The following is a 16,368-nucleotide window of genomic DNA, read 5'->3' as shown; positions in this document are numbered from 1 at the left end:
GCCCAATGATATCTGCTCACTCCAGGAACAGAAAGAGCCTCAAATCACTCATTCAGAAATTTGACGAAGAAATCTGACCATCAAGTTGGAGGCCGGCCATGAGGTCTTCTGACATCCCGTGGAATCCAGTCGGTAACAGCTCTAGTCCAACAGTCATCTCTGAATCGCATTACATGACCGGCCCATCTGATTTTTGATGCCTTGGCAAACGAGACAGCATCCCTGATTTTTGACCGTCGACAGAGGTCAGAACTCTGGATTCCTTCTCTCACTTGAGTGAAACGTGATATTCCCAGCATAGCTCTTTCAATTCCTCTTTGGGATACCCTAATAGCATTCTCATCCTGCTTGCATAGGGCCCAGGTCTCTGAGACATATGTTAGTGCAGGAAGAATGGTGGAATCAAAAAGATGTGCCCGGAGTTGGAGGTTCTTCATTCTCTTAACCACCTCTTCGACACTCTTGAATGCATTCCACACTGCTCTCTTCCTCCTGTGCAGTTCTGCAACCAAGTCATTCCTCATGTTGATTTCTCGACCCAGGTACACATAGCTGCTGCATTCGGAGATGTTCGTTCCATTGAGAGCAAATAGAGCTTCAGGGACCAGTTTGTTTTTCATGAACATCGTCTTGTTAAGATTCAGCTGCAATCCGACCTTTCCACACTCGCGGTTGAAGTCGGCCAGCATTTGTGCCGCTTGGCCAATGTTTGGCGTTATGAGAACGATGTCAGCAGCGAAGCGGAGGTGGTGTAATTGCCGACCATCTATCTTCACTCCCATTCCTTCCCATTCCAGTCGTCGCATGATGTTCTCGAGGGCGGCACTGAAGAGTTTTGGTGAAATGGTACCACCTTGCCGCACCCCTCTCTTTACATCAATGATCACTTCCTTGTAGAATGGTGAGATCCAGGTGGTGACTCCACAATACAGCTCGCGGAGGATTTTGATATACTGAGTTTGAAAGCCCTGTTTGGCCAGGGCTTCAGACTCAACAGAATCAAAGGCCTTCTTTAAGTCGATGAACGTTAGAGCTGCATCTTGAACTCTCGCGAAACTTCAATGAGTTTGGTCACTGTGTGGATATGGTCTATAGTGCTGAATCCTCTTCGGAACCTGGCTTGCTCGCATGGTTGTCCTTCGTCTAGTGTTCTGCCTATTCTATTCAGGATGACACGAGTAAACAACTTGTAAATGACAGACAACAGGCAGATTGGGCGATAGTTGCCGATATCGTGGATGTCTCCCTTCTTGTACATGACCGGCCCAAAAACAGTCCTACTGTTTTTCCACTGGGATGGCACCTTGCATTGAGACAGGTAGCGTGTGAAGAGTCGGGCCAGTGTATTGAGTAGTATTGGCGGCAGATTCTTCAGATGATTGGGTCTGAACCTTGTCCGGACCAGGTGCTGTTCACGTCTTTACCAGAGAAATGGCATGTCATATTTCAGAAGGGAGAACGTTGGGAACGACATATCCATCCTGCGGAATTTGGTATGGGCAGGTGGACATGGCTGTCAAAGAGATCCGAGTAGAAGTCGTGAATAATTTTTTCCATTGCCTTTCTGGAGGATGTGATAGATCCATCGGGACGTTGGAGGGCAGTCATCTTGGTCTTGTAGTTGGCGAAGGACAGGCGAGCAGGAAACAGCATTCAATAATAACAGCATTCTGTAATAATCAAGACAGAGAAATTAGTCTTGAAGTTAAAATATTTTTATCTATACTTCAAACTTGGGTTTCAGTATGACACCTTTTGTTGGCATAATGTCAGTATTCCCATAAACAGAGTTTTTGAGTAATTTATTACCTTTCATAAATGCTTTTAATAAAGATTTCACAAGAAATGTGAGAATAGTTTTATGCATAGGCCAACTGTTATCCCGCTGTTCATTGATTTGCTCAAGCGGGCACCAGTAACATCTCCATTGTGAGACTTGTTGTTACTGTTTTGGGCTTGTTAAGTATGCCACAGGTAGCTTGCCAGGCTCTGCTGTGCAGGCGGGATACTCTCAGTAGCTTGCCAGGCTCTCTGAGAGGGATGGTGAATTGAACCCGGGTCAGCCACGTGGAAGGCAAATTCCCTACCCACTGTGCTAGCATATGGTAAAAAATCAAATGTCCAATGACAAGCAAATGGATAAAGAGATTTTAGTGTACATTATATATTAATACATGTTATATCATATATTGATGCACATATATATACATAAACAGTATATACTTTTATATATATTATATGAATGAATACTATACACCCACAAGGAAAAATAAAATCTTGCGCTTGGCAGATACTTGGATGGAACTGGAGAGTATAATGCCAAGTAAAACAAGTTAAAGGGATAAAGACAGGTACTGGATGATCTCAAGAATCTATGGTTTATAGAGATATATAACCATGGTACGAATGATATAAAATGATAGCAAAGCCAGATCACTGTATTACAAAACTTAGAATACAGGACAAGTAGAGAGTAGAAGGGAGGAAAGATGAGGTAGCCTGGAGGTGATGCAGAGATATTGGGGTATGGAGTACTTTGCTGGGTGTAAGGTGAGGTAACAATGTACAATAAAACTATAAGGGGCAAGAATTTTATAAACATGTAGCACTGTAGCACTGTTTTCCCATTGTTCATCGATTTGCTAGGACAGGCACCAGTAATGTCTCCATTGTGAGACTTGTTGTTAGTGTTTTTGGCATATCAAATATGCCACAGGTAGCTTGCCAGGCTCTGCCAGGTGGGCGGGATACTCTTGGTAGTTTGCTGGGCTCTCTGAGAGGGATGGAGGAATCGAACCTGGGTCAGCCACATGGAAGGCAAATGCCCTACCCACTGTGCTACCCCTCCAGTCCTGTAAATATGTAATAAAATGAAAACATAAACAATATAGTCTCTAAATAATATAGTCTCTAGGTTCTAATATAGAACTCAACATGACAATTGACGTGACACCTGAGCTGTGCAGGAGGAAGAGAGTAGCGTGGACCACCTTCAAGAATGTCGAAGAAGTGGTTAAGAAGACGAAGAACCTCTGGCTCCAGTCACATCTTTTCGACTCCTCCATTCTTCCTGCACTAACATACACCGCAGAGACCTGGGCCCTAAGAAAACAAGATGAGAATGCTATTCGAGTCTTCCAAAGAGCAATAGAAAGAGGGATATTTCTAGGGATAGTTTGGAATATCACTCCAGTGAGAGAAGGAATCCGGAGTTCTGACCTCCATTGACGATCAAGAATCAGGGATGCTGTCTCATTTGCCACAGCGTCAAAAATCAGATGGGTCGAACACCTAATGCAATTTGGAGATGACCGCTGGACTAGAGCTGTTACTGACTGGATTCTACGGGACATCAAAAGGATGCGTGGCCTCCCACCTGCAAGATGGTCAGACTTCTGTGTCAAGATCTCAGCTGAACAAACGGCTTAAGGCTCTTTGTGTTCCTGGAGCAGGCAGACACCATTGAGCTACATTAGCATGTGACAGGGACGAATGGAGACATTACTGGTGCAAATATATGAGCAACTGGATGACAAGTGATACAAGTGATAGTCTCTAAAAAACAACGTAAGTTAAGAACATTTATTTTAAAATCAGCTATGTATTATAAAGAATAGTGAGTCTGTGTCACATCATTTTGCATGTTGTTTACTTCCTTCCTCACAAACTTTAACTCCAGTAGAATTAAACTTCATTCTGAACATGTTTCCAAGACATGGGCTCCCATTTTTCTCAGCTATACAACAAGTGTACAATACACTATCTTACAGTCATGTCGGATAGCACATGTTTCATCCCCATTCACCCGAGTAAAGACACTGACTTTCTGCCAAGTGTAGCAAGAAGCATTTTATTGCTCCTTTTATCATAGGTTGGAATCAAACTCATAAGCAAGTCTATAATTGCCAGGCTCAATTGTCTACATACCAGTTACTTCATCTGATGTTAGTTAAATGCCTAAAAGGACAAATAAAGAATACCAGTTCACCATGCCCTTATCATGCCTAGAATTATAGATGATAGAGATTCTTTCAGGAGAAAATAAGCCCATAATAACAAAAAGTTCCAAAGACCTCCTCAGAGGAAATAAAAATTTGGAAAATAGTGTGTGTTTTGTCCAAAGAGAAACACTGTGAATAAAAGAATCTACTCACATTGAAATTTTCTATTCCATTTGCTAATCTAAAATCATTCGATACTTTGAGTTATTTGCAACATTTTACACTGATCCATTGTATAAGGCTATGTCTACCTCAACAATGTTGACAAATTGTTCCATATAATCCATTAAGAAAGGAGACTTTCCTGTGTATAGCAGGTTGATTAGCAACTGCACTAACCACCTCTCTGGAATGTATGCCAGAGGTTTCCTGACCCCTAGGGTTTTCCGTAGTCTCCAGCTACAGTCAGAGTGTGGGGGTAAGATCCCTTCTGTCGTGCTATCTATAGGGACAGAGCTGAAGAAAAGAGATTGGCGGCGGGGGAGGGGGGGAAGGGGAGAGCTGCCTGGTTGGATTACCTGGCGCTCCACACTATCATGATACTGTATCATTACTGTTGAAATAACAGAGAATTTCAAGATACAGAAATTACAAATATCTATAAATTTAACAGTGAAATCTTAAAACATGTGTATCACAAATTGCTAGATTTTAGGGAGTAAATCAACAATTCAAAAAGAATGCTTTAAACTCAATGATCCTGTCTTGTTTGTGCAGAGAGCAACAAATGGAAAGATAAACAATAGAATATGATCAGCTGGTCAAAATAAAAACTAGAATTGTCTATCCAACAGTATAATAATAGGAATACTGTAAAAAAAAAACCTCAGCCGAGGGCGACTGGAGTATAGCCCCGGCGGCTCTCCCCATGGGCCATGCCTGGGTTCCGGGAGGAGCAGCCCGGGCCATGGGGCAGACGGAGGAGATAACAAGGGCCAAGCCAGTTGATTGAACAGATGCCGTTGATCCCATTCTTTCCACAGGCCTGTTCCAGTCTCTCTGAGCTCCCCCTTTCTCCTGTCTCCTCTCTCTCCCCAGCACTCTCCCTCCCTTGCTCCTCACTCCTCCATCCCAGCTCTCTGGATTCTCCTCTTCACTAGTCTCTCCTCCTACTTCTCTCTCTCCACCTTGCTGGCTAGGCTACACATAGTCAGGTAGCAAAGTCAACAAAAGAAAGACCTTCCTGTGGGTCCTCCAGGTTCAATGGAAACACTACTTAGGGGTATTCCAAAACCCTTCCTGACTGCCTGCAGGCAAAATACCTCTTAAAGTGTTTTTCTCCTTTCCTCAGTCCAAAAACTCCATCAACATCTTAATACCAGTTATTTTTGTATGGATACAGTAAGAGATACATTGAGGCTTATAGGGTAGCTCTCCTACATATTGCCATGGACTCACACTACAGCATTCAGGCCAGATTAATCATTCCTAACCCTAGCAAGGTCCGAGTCTAGTTATTACTTTTTGGATCATGACAGCATTTGTCCATGACCAAGTTCTTAACTTATAATTAAGCATTAGGCACTTTGGCCAGGCCCATCTCGATGCCAGGGTAGCACATAACTCCTGCTTGCCCTGGGTCTGCCCCATACCTCGTGGGGACCCTAATTTTCGGGGTGCTAGGAAGTAAGGGCAGCTGGAGGCTTAGGTCAAGAGAACAGATGCCCAGGAGGAAAATATCATGTAGAGTCAAATGACTCCCAGGTTACAAAGCATAGTATTTGTTACAGTCTTCTGTGCCTATACAAAAGGACATGTCTGTGAAAAAACTATGCAAAGGACTCAAGAATAAGAGAAAAACAATATTTACAAGTCAACAGAACCTGAAGAAAGAACTTACATATACGGAAAGGGAGCATGGTGATGGGAACAACCCAATAAGCCTAAACTACCTGAGGCTATGTTATCCTACAGAATACATTTTAAACATTTTCCGAAACAGTCAATTTGGAGTCAAACATGGTCTCTATATAATGGAGTAAAGTTAGATACCAATAACAGAAAAAAATGGTAATATCCAATAGTATAACTATACGGAACATCACAATCCTTAATAATCAGTGAGCCTACTTAAACAAAAGGTCAGTTAGATGTCTGAAGGCCACATTCATAACTCAAATCCTCTGCTTGCTCCATTGTACAAATGACTCTGGTTTCCCAGCTGATAACTTTGGAGCCTTTTCAGAAGCAGATTTCCTTTCTTTATCTTCCACCTCATCCTTGCAGCCTCCATGCCACCTCTGCAGCCCACAGCCACATCCAGAACTCCACTCACCACCACTTATACTCCGACCTGCAACAACTCTGTTCACCTCACCTCATCCTGCACGTGCTTATACTTCCCATGGAGAGACCACAGACTCGAGAGAATGCCTGGTTGCTGCCAAGGACTTAATAGTAGTAATTCTTTATACCTTGCCCCATTCAATGTGATGAGGTGACCCAAAGTTAGCAGAGAAATCAGATGGCTGCTAAAAGATAGCTGAGAAGCAGGGTGAGACTCTCCAAAGATACAGGGACAGGATGCCCTGAAAACAACATGAGTTTAGACATAAGAAGTATAACTCATTGTTCTTTTCAGCTGCCAGTAGAGAAAATTTAATTGTTCAAGGCTAATCAAAAACATCTGGCTTCTCAGAAAGAGAGAGACAGACATAGAAGGATTGCGCTCCTCTGTGGAACATAAAATAACAGAATAGGAGACTAACACCCAAGAATAGTAGAAATAAGTACCAGGAGGTTGGCTCTATGACTGGGAAGCCGACCTCACATGCTGAGGGAAAAGATACCTCAGATAGAGAAGGGAAGACCAAGTATAATGTGGTTGGAGAACCTGCTCTGGAAGGGAGTTGCATGCTGAAAGTAGACTATAGATTGAACATGATGGCCACTCAATACCCCTATTGCAGACCACAAGACCCAAAAGGAAAGAGAGAACAAAGGGAGTGTCCTGCCACAGAGGTGGGGCGGTGTGAGGGAGATGGGACAGGGGAGTGGGAGAGATACTGGGTTCATTGGTGGTGGAGAATGGGCACTGGGGGAGGGATGGGTTCTCAAACATTGTATGACGGAAACACAGCATAAAAATGTATGAATCTGTAACTGTATCCTCACGGTGATTCACTAATAAAAAAAATCTGACTTCTGTAGCAAAATCATGCTTCCTTAGCTGGTAGGAAGCCGATTAATGTTGCCAAGCAGGATGTGACAAATAATGCATAAAAGCCTTGCCTGGACTCAGGTTCGGGATGTTCAGTGTGCTAAAACCTTTCTCTCAGGCTTGGCAGCCCCTGCGGGTTAATAAAGTTTCTTCAATTGGGATAACAAGTGTGTGCTAAGACTCCTTGGGTAATCTCACTCTGCAATATTTGGGGGCTCCAATGAGATAAAGAGTGAAGTCCAGGAGTCCCAAGCAACTGCAGGCCTCAGAGTGACCGAGGGAAAACTGACCCATGCTTGGAGTACTTGCTAGGCTGGCACTACTTTTCTTTTGACAAGGAGCATGGACACTCCCTGGGTCTCTTGAGCAGGTCTCCTAAGTTCATTGTCAATGCCCCCCCCAAAAGTATTCAGCAGAGCACCTTGATGACCTCTGGAGGGAAGCATCTGAACTGGGAAGATTAACATACAGGGTAGGTAGGATGTGACCTAAGAACACTTGTTTCTAGTGACCATCTGGTGAGCTTGAGATGCCATTGGTCAGCATCGGTTCTTTGTTTTAACTAGTGATTGATTTTGCTGGTTCCCCTGAGGTCTGGTTCTCTGCTGATTTCTGCCTGGTATCTGGTGATTACTCCGAGCTATGGTGATGGATCACTGCTGATTTCCACTATGTGGTGTTCAGAGGTGGTGGTGGTTCGACCACTGTTGTCTATCTCTATCTGCAATTTGATTTGAATGGCAGTGTATGAAATTGTGCTTGAGTTGACAGTTTGGCAGACCCATGGCATCAACTATGGAATCTTAGTGAGTTCTTTGGACACCATAAAGCCTAATGGAGATTTTCCCTCCACTTCATGAATTTCGGTTTGCAATTGCAACTGGGGGTGGACGGCAGGGGGAATTATACCCATAATCCAATGCCAGTGGGGTCTTAAGATCCTGAGAGGAGTGCAGACAGATAAAAACCTGATTTCTGCCCAATCCATATTTGCATTCTATGTTGTCCAATTATAAATCTATTATTTGTTTGAAACTTGTTTTCTATCTCTCCATCCATAGTAAGTTTCATTTAGTGACCACCTCTTTTCTTTAAGGTTCAAAGTTGCCATTGACTTCCCCATGTACTGTTATACCCCTTACTCCTTTTCATTCTTTTTCCCCCGGCACCTATTATCCTTGTTGGTTTGTTAGCAGTAACTCCCTGGGAGTGGGGTAGACTGAGGCATTCTGCTCTGGGGTCCCTTTCCTTCTTGTTAATACTATTTTACTGTCTGATCTGTCTCTTTGGTCCCAGTCTCCAACGCCACCTCTAATTTCCTCATTTTAACCTGCCTGTCTCTGACGTTCCATTTGCTCTCAATGGAACGAACATCTCTGAATGCAGCAGGTATGTGTACCTGGATCAAGGACTCAATATTAGGAATGGCTTGGCACCAGAACCACACAAGAGGAAGAAACCAGCGTGGAACGCCTTCAAGAGCATCAAAGAAGTGTTTAAGAGGACAAAGATGGCTCCGGGCACATCTTTTTGAGTCCAAAGTTCTTCCTGCATCATTCTTCCTGCAATAACCTATGCCTAAAGACCTTGGCCCTAGGAAAACAGGATGAGAACGCTATTCCGGTTTCCCAAAGATAAATTGAAAGTGCTATGCTTGGAATATCACGTTTCACTCAAGTGAGAGAAGGAATCCTGAGTTCCGACCTCCGTAAACAAACAGCACTGATCATCCAAGTGGAAGCAAATATAAACAAATGGGACTACATCAAACTAAGAAGCTTCTGCACTTCAAAAGAAACAGTGACCAAAATACAGAAAGAGCCCACAGAATGGGAAAGAACATTTACCCAATACCCATCTGATAAGGGATTAATATCCAGGATATACAAGATACTTGTAGAATTGTATAAGAAAAAAACGTACAACCCCATCACAAAATGGGGAAAAGAAATGAACAGAAGTTTCCTCAAAAAAGAAATACAAACGGCCCAAAGGCACATGAAAAAATGCTCCACATCACAAGACATCAGGGAGATGCAAATCAAAACAACAATAGGATATCATCTCACACCACAGATACTGGCACATATTCAAAAGAGTAAAAGCAACCAGTGCTGGCATGGATGTGGATAAAAAGGGATGTTCCTTCACTGTTGGTTGGAATGCCGACTGGTCCAGCCTTTTTGGAAAACAATATGGACAGTCCTTCAAAATCTAGAAATTGAGCTTCCATATGACCCCACAATACCACCTCTGGGAATATATCCCGAGGATGCAAAAGAGCACAGTAGAAATGATATCTGTACCTGTATTGCAGCACTGTTCACAATAGCCAAAATCTGGAAACAACCCCAGTGCCCTAAACCGAATGACTGGTTAAAGTCATCTACACAATGGAATACTATGCAGCTGTTAGGAAGGATGAAATCATGAAATTTCCTTATAAATGGATAAACATGGAGAGTATCATGCTAAGTGAAATAAGTCATAAAGAGAGGGACAGACATAGAGGGACTGCACTCATTTGTGGACTGTAGGGTAGCATCACATGAGGCTGACACCCAAGGACCAGGGGGATTGCCCCATAGCTGGAAGACTGCTTCATGAGCGGAGGGGGGAAGGAAAATGGAATAGAGAAAGGATGACTAAGAAAATGATGGCTAGATGAACCAGTTTGAATGGGAGTTGCATGCTGGAAGTAGATAATGGACCAAACATGACCTCTCAGTGTCTGTGTTGTAAGGTATAATGCCCAAAAGTAGAGAGACAGTATGGGGAATATTGTCTGCCTTAGAGGCAGGGGGAGGGTGGGAAAGGGGAGGTATACCCGGGATATTGGCGGTGGGGAATGTGCACTGGTGGAGGGATGGGTGTTTGATCATTGTGTGATTGTAACCCAAACATGAAAGCTTGTAACTATCTCACGGTGATTCAATAAAAAAATTTTTAAAAATGAAGAATCAGGGACACTGTCTCATTTGTCAAATATCAGGTGGGCCAGACAAGTAAAGCAATTCAGAGACAACCACTGGACTAGAGCTATAACCGATTGGATTCCATGGGACATCAAAAGACTGCGTGGCCACCCACCTACGAGATGGCCAGACTTCTTCGTCAAAACCCTGAATGAACGGTTTGAGGCTCTTCCTGTTCCTGGAGCGAGCAGATACCATTGGGCTACACTAGCACGCAACAGGGATGAATGGAGACGTTACTGGTGCCTGCTTGAGCAAATCAAAAATCAATGGGATGACAAGTGATACAAGTGACCCTGCCTCTTCTAAATGACTGGTCGTGTTTTTGTCTTGCATTCTTAGGGCCCAACTTCTTTTATGAGATAGGAAAGTATTCTCTGACTGAGGACACTGGCTTTTCCTTCCTCTGTCCCGGATACTTTCAGTTACTTTCTTCTTCTGTTGAGCTCTCACTACCTCCTCTGGCTCTAGAGACCACTTCAATTCCCCAAACCATCTTTCAGTTTTTTAGCACACCTCTTCTGTCACGACCACCCATCTCCCTTGATAGTGGGCCAGGTCACTTTTGCCCTGAAAATCATGTCTTCTGGCACCTGCATTTATGTGGTCTTTCAACTTCAGGCAGATTTCCCTAATGTGGCCCCTTGTCTCTTGAGGCTGCCTGGGAACTTCTTCAAAAACTGCTGTTAAAGGCTGAGTGGGAGGCTGCTCACTTCTATACTTCTGCTAAGTGTAGAAAACAGGGCCACTGGCCCCAGATTAAACCCCAAAGACATTGATACCCCTAGGGTCAGTGGGAATTACCCTCATCTCATTCAGATGGAGTGAAAACAACAAAAAATGTGACCTCCCTTTCCTGTATCCACAATAGGACAGTGTTAAGAAGGATGAACAAGGAGAGGTTGATAAAATCTCAGGGACAAACTAAACTGCCAAAACGAAGAAAGACTAAAATGACTGTATTTTCAATGCACATACGCTGGCATCAGAAGTATCCATCGAGGACCTGATGGTGCAAGCACAGAAGATCAAGTACGACATCATCGGTCTGACCGAAACATGAAGGCATCAATCACATCATGCCATTTTCGACACTGGAGAAGAACTGTTCTTTGGAACATGCAACAACAGAGGAGTCGGTGGTGTCAGTGTCCTTGTCAACACAAACTTGGTCATGACCATTGATTCATTTGAATGCCTAACAAACTGAATCAGACAATTACGCTTGAATAGATTTGGCTTACTGCCGGCAGTTTCTATGTCTGTCTTCTACAAGTTGTTCACTCCAGTCATCCTGAATAGGATAGGCAGAACACTAGATGAAGGATAACTGTGTGAGCAAGCCGGGTTCTGAAAAGGGTTCAGCACAATCGACTATAACCACACAGTAACCAAGCTCATTGAAGTTTCATGAGAGTTCAAGATGCTGCTCTGTCTACATCATGGATTTAAAGAAGGCCTTTGATTCTGTTGAGACTGAACTGGTCATCGAAGTCCTAGCCAAACAGGGCGTTCAAACTCAGTACCTCAAGATCCTCCGAGAGCTGAATTGCAGATTCACCACCAGGATCTCACCATTCTACAGGGAAGTGATCATTGACATAAAGAGAGAGTTTCAGCAGGGTGATACCATTTCTCCAAAACTCTTCAGTGCCATCCTCGAGAAAGTCATGCGACCACTGGAATGGGAAGGAATGGGAGTGAAGGTAGATGGTCAGCAACTACAAGACCTCTGCTTCTCTGATGACATCGTTCTAATAATACCAAACATTAGCCAAGCAGCACAAATGCTGGCCGACGTTGATCAAGAGTGTGGAATGGTTGGACTACAGCTGAATCTCACCGAGACAATGTTCATGAAAAACGAACTAGTTCCTGATGTTTCATTTGCTCTCAACAGAACGAACATCTCCAAATGAAGCAGCTATGTATACCTGAGTTGAGAACTCAACAAGAGGAATGACTTGGTGGCAGAACTGCTCAGGAGGAAGAGAGCAGTGTGGAACGCCTTCAACAGCGTCAAAGAAGTGGTTTAGAGGATGAAGAAGCTCTGGCTCCGGGCTCATGTTTTCGACTCCACCATTCTTCCTGAACTAACATACGCCTCAGAGACCTGGGACCTATAAAAACAGGATGAGTACGCTATCCGGGTATCCCAAAAAGGAATCGAAAAAGTTATGCTAGGAGTATCACGTCTCACTCAAGTGAGAGAAGAAACGCAGAGTTCTGAAGTTCGTCGATGGTCAAGAATCAGGGACGCTGTCTCATTAGCCTAGACATCAAAAATCAGATGGGCCAGACATGCAATGAGATTCAGAGATGACCGCTGGACTAAAGCTGTTACCGATTGGATTCTATGGGACATCAAAAGACCAAGTGGCCGCCCACCAACAAGATGGTCAGACTTCTTCATCAAAACTTTGAATGAACGGTTTGAGGCTCTTCCTATTCCTGGAGCGAGCAGATATCACTGGGCTACACTAGCACATGACAGGGACAAATGGAGACATTACTGGCGCTCACTCAGCAAATTAAAGATCAACAGGATGACAGGATGACAAGTGACACAAGTATATATATATACATATATATATATATATATATATATATATTTCCTTCAATGGTTTGTTGCCTACTACTTGAACCCCATCAAATGTGGTGTGGTTCTTTTGGAGAATGGGTAGGGAGTGTCTTCTGATGTGGCCAAATTCAAAGCCACATGGTCCAGAAATACATTCACTCATGTGTGAGGTTCAGCACATGCATGTCAGGAGCAGCCTTGAGCGTGGCAGCAGTTGGTTCTGGAGGTTTTCAGCTGCCAGTGATGGGTCCCTTGGGACGGGGGGGGCTCTCACCCAACCCCCTCTGGGGTGTCCCGAGTGAAACAGCCTGGCACAGAGTCCAGTGACATGGCGATGGCAGGCGTCATGCTGCTCTCTTCCGGGAGAAAAAGCCATGTGATCTGGATGGTGACCAGTGAGGAGATTATCTGGTGCAGGCAGGAAGTGACTTATGGGTGTGACACCTGGGTCACCAGAGACTCGGGGGAAACAGGCAGAGAATCTCCACTCCAGGTCCTGTTGAGCCCAGGGTCCAAGGTCACAAAGTTCCGCATTAACTGGTAGTCAGGTCTTTTTGAGGGAGTTGTTTGCTTGAAGGATTGTCTTCCAACCTTTGAACATTCCTGGTTGGGACTTATGGACTCTTATCTTCATTCACCTCTGGTAATGGGTTTCTGTGCAGTTTTCCCGTGGTGACTGTGATAGTCTGTGGGTAATTCTTTCCAATACACACATTATAGATGTTTCCCCACTGTCAGACTGTGGATAGTGGTCTTTCCTAGTCAAAGATATTCCCTTCCAATTTGGAGTTTCTGTTCAATTGTATGGAGCTTCTGGTAATGGTATAAGGAAAGCATTTTTGGGGCTCAACTTCTATTGTTTCGTGCTCCAACAGTTATTTTGGGGGTTTTGAGTGAATGTTGATAAGAATCAGGGCTGATACACTGTTAGCTTAATGTGGTTGTGGTAATCATGCTTCCCTGGTGAAAGTTCAGCAAAAGAGGCCAAGGTATGAACTTCATGTGATAAGGACTGGGAGATTATCTGGGAGACATAGCAGGTGCCAGCTCAGGAAACCACACTCATTGCTGATATGAATTGTGGGAGGAACCACACACCTGTTCCTTTAGGTAGAGTTCTGCTAGGTCCTTAACAGAGGTCAGGGTCCAAGTAGGTCCTATCTGGTTGCTGACAAAGGTTTTGCATCCTGCTGACTCCTGCCAGTTCCCTAGTGGAAAAGTTCGGTCCTATCAGGTCCAGGTCATTTTCTGAGAGAGGACAGTCACGTTGGGTGACTGCTCAGGAAACCACATCTTCCCAGGACAGTTTGAATTTTAATGAAGTCCAACTCTCTATTTATCTAACTCACATAACTTTCCATTATTTATCTCATGTGTACGCTCTTAGTGCATATCTGAAAAGTCCACTTCAAGCACCACATCACCTATATTTTCTCCAATGTTGTATTTAAGTGTTTTTTTGCACTTCACATCAATCTCTGTGGTTGATTTTGAGCTAATTTTTATTGTTTGAGATTCTGCAGCAGAACACTATTAACAATAGTTTCTCATGAGCTAAATTTTGTGAAAGGAAGGCTCTCTGTCTCTGTGTCATGTCTTGTTCATGTCTAACATCATTTTTCTAGCATTATTTATTATGAATACTACCCTTAATCTATGGCACTGTTGTTATCCTCTGTCAATTTAAGTTGGATGTAATGCAATCATAGTCATTATGGGAGTTAAATTTATACCTTTCTTCTGTTTATATGTTCCTACTTTTTCTTTATTTATTTTGGTGTGTTCCCTAGGGATTAACACATTTACCAAAACATTAATTTCTACCTTAATTTAGTAGCATCCCACTTCAAGTAGAACATAACAACTTTTCAAATGTATACTTACATTGAGTACTTTGCTTTTGAAGGGAGGGAGCAAACCAAGATTGGAAAATAAACAGTCCTGTGAGCTCTCCTGTGTTATCATCAACACAAAGAATGAATAAAACTGAACCGAACACAACATACAATGAGGGACCTTGATAAAATTTTCTAGTTACAATAGCCTTTACCTCAGGGATTTTTGATGCTGTACAGTAAAGAACTAGGGACAAGGTCAGAGCTATTGAGCACTTCTCCCAAGTGGGGGATAAGAGAAACAGGGAATAAAAGAGAAAAGGAAATAATAAACTAATACTGGATATAAAATGGCATTCTAATATAAGAAGGTTCTAAATGCAAAAGTTTTACAAAACTTCAGCTTTATACTGGAATTTGATGAGTTGAAAACACTTAGGCACCTTAGGCCTTGCTAAAGCCAACACAGTGGCTTGGTGCTTCTGTAATGAACAAAATGAACCAGGAAAAGTCATTGTGAAGGGTAGCCCTAACAATAGTGTTTCAATCTCAACTATGTCATTATAGGCTCATTGCCTAAGCAGACATGGCAACACCCCACACAATAGGGTTGCATCTGGGTGCTGAGCACAAAGCGTTACTTTTTTTTTTAACAAAATGAGTTTTGTACTGAAGCTCATTAAATTGAAAAGCATTCTAGGTCTTGTTAAATCTGCCAAATAATGTGACCACACCTTTTTAATGAAAAATGAACAATTATTACAGAGATTCAGAACTGAGGTATAATCTGACAAGTTTTTAACCATGGTCAGCTCAAGATTAAAGATGTGTTTCAAATTTAACATTGCATTTGGAGGACATTGAATGAAAAGTGTTCACAGAGGTTCAGCTTTGTATGTACATGCACTATGTCAGAAAGAGGCTGGGAAGTAGCAGTGTGTATCACAGTGTAAATTTGTCTCCACCATGTATGCTGTTGGAAATAAATATTCTTGAGGCCCAAACATGTAGCAAATATCCTATATATGAGTTCTCCCTTTCAAATAATGGAACCAAACAGACATGCCCAAACAAGTGTAGGCAAATGAAAAGACCAACAGCCTATTATTTATCCAGATCAGCTTCTGAATAACTGTTCCACAACCACAATATCGAGTCACTGCATGTGTAGGTTGAATTATGGAACCACATCAGCTGCCAGACATCAGCAACTATATTCTGTGCTAGACCCCAGAGCAGCTACAGTTTGCTATTCTTTGATACTAGAGCAACTATAGGACATTCGTTACCAAAAAAGTCCCATGCTGTTATCTGGATGCCCAAAAGTCTGTGTCACAGAGACCAGTTCAATATAGTGAAAGTTTAAGGAATCTTCTCAAAGCATATATGGCTGCCAGAAATTAGTAGAGTCAGAGTACCACCCTGCTGTTATAAGTGGGAGCACCAGATTTCTGCTTAGAGGCCAAGAACTTCGAGATCCTCCATTAATACCTGCATATTAAGAGGAATAATGAAAACAAAAAATTACTCATATCAATAGATGGAGAAAGAAATTCGAAAGAAAATAAATTTCAACTACACAGAATGCTTGGAACTGCCCAAGGATGATTTCAGAGTCAAACTTCCCTTAAGTGAGGAAATAGTGAAAATAAGTCATCAGGAATTTGAAGAACGACTGATGCAAATGCAGAGACAATTTATTTATTGTTTTTATTGAATCTCTGTGACATACACAGTTACAAAATGTTCATAAATGGTACCAACACTACAGTGTTCCAATACACATTACATTACAACACAAGTGTACAATTCCAAC

Source organism: Sorex araneus, chromosome 1 (assembly GCF_027595985.1).
Source record: "Sorex araneus isolate mSorAra2 chromosome 1, mSorAra2.pri, whole genome shotgun sequence".
Classification (NCBI taxonomy): domain Eukaryota; kingdom Metazoa; phylum Chordata; class Mammalia; order Eulipotyphla; family Soricidae; genus Sorex; species Sorex araneus.
Note: the sequence above shows the minus strand (reverse complement) of the source record.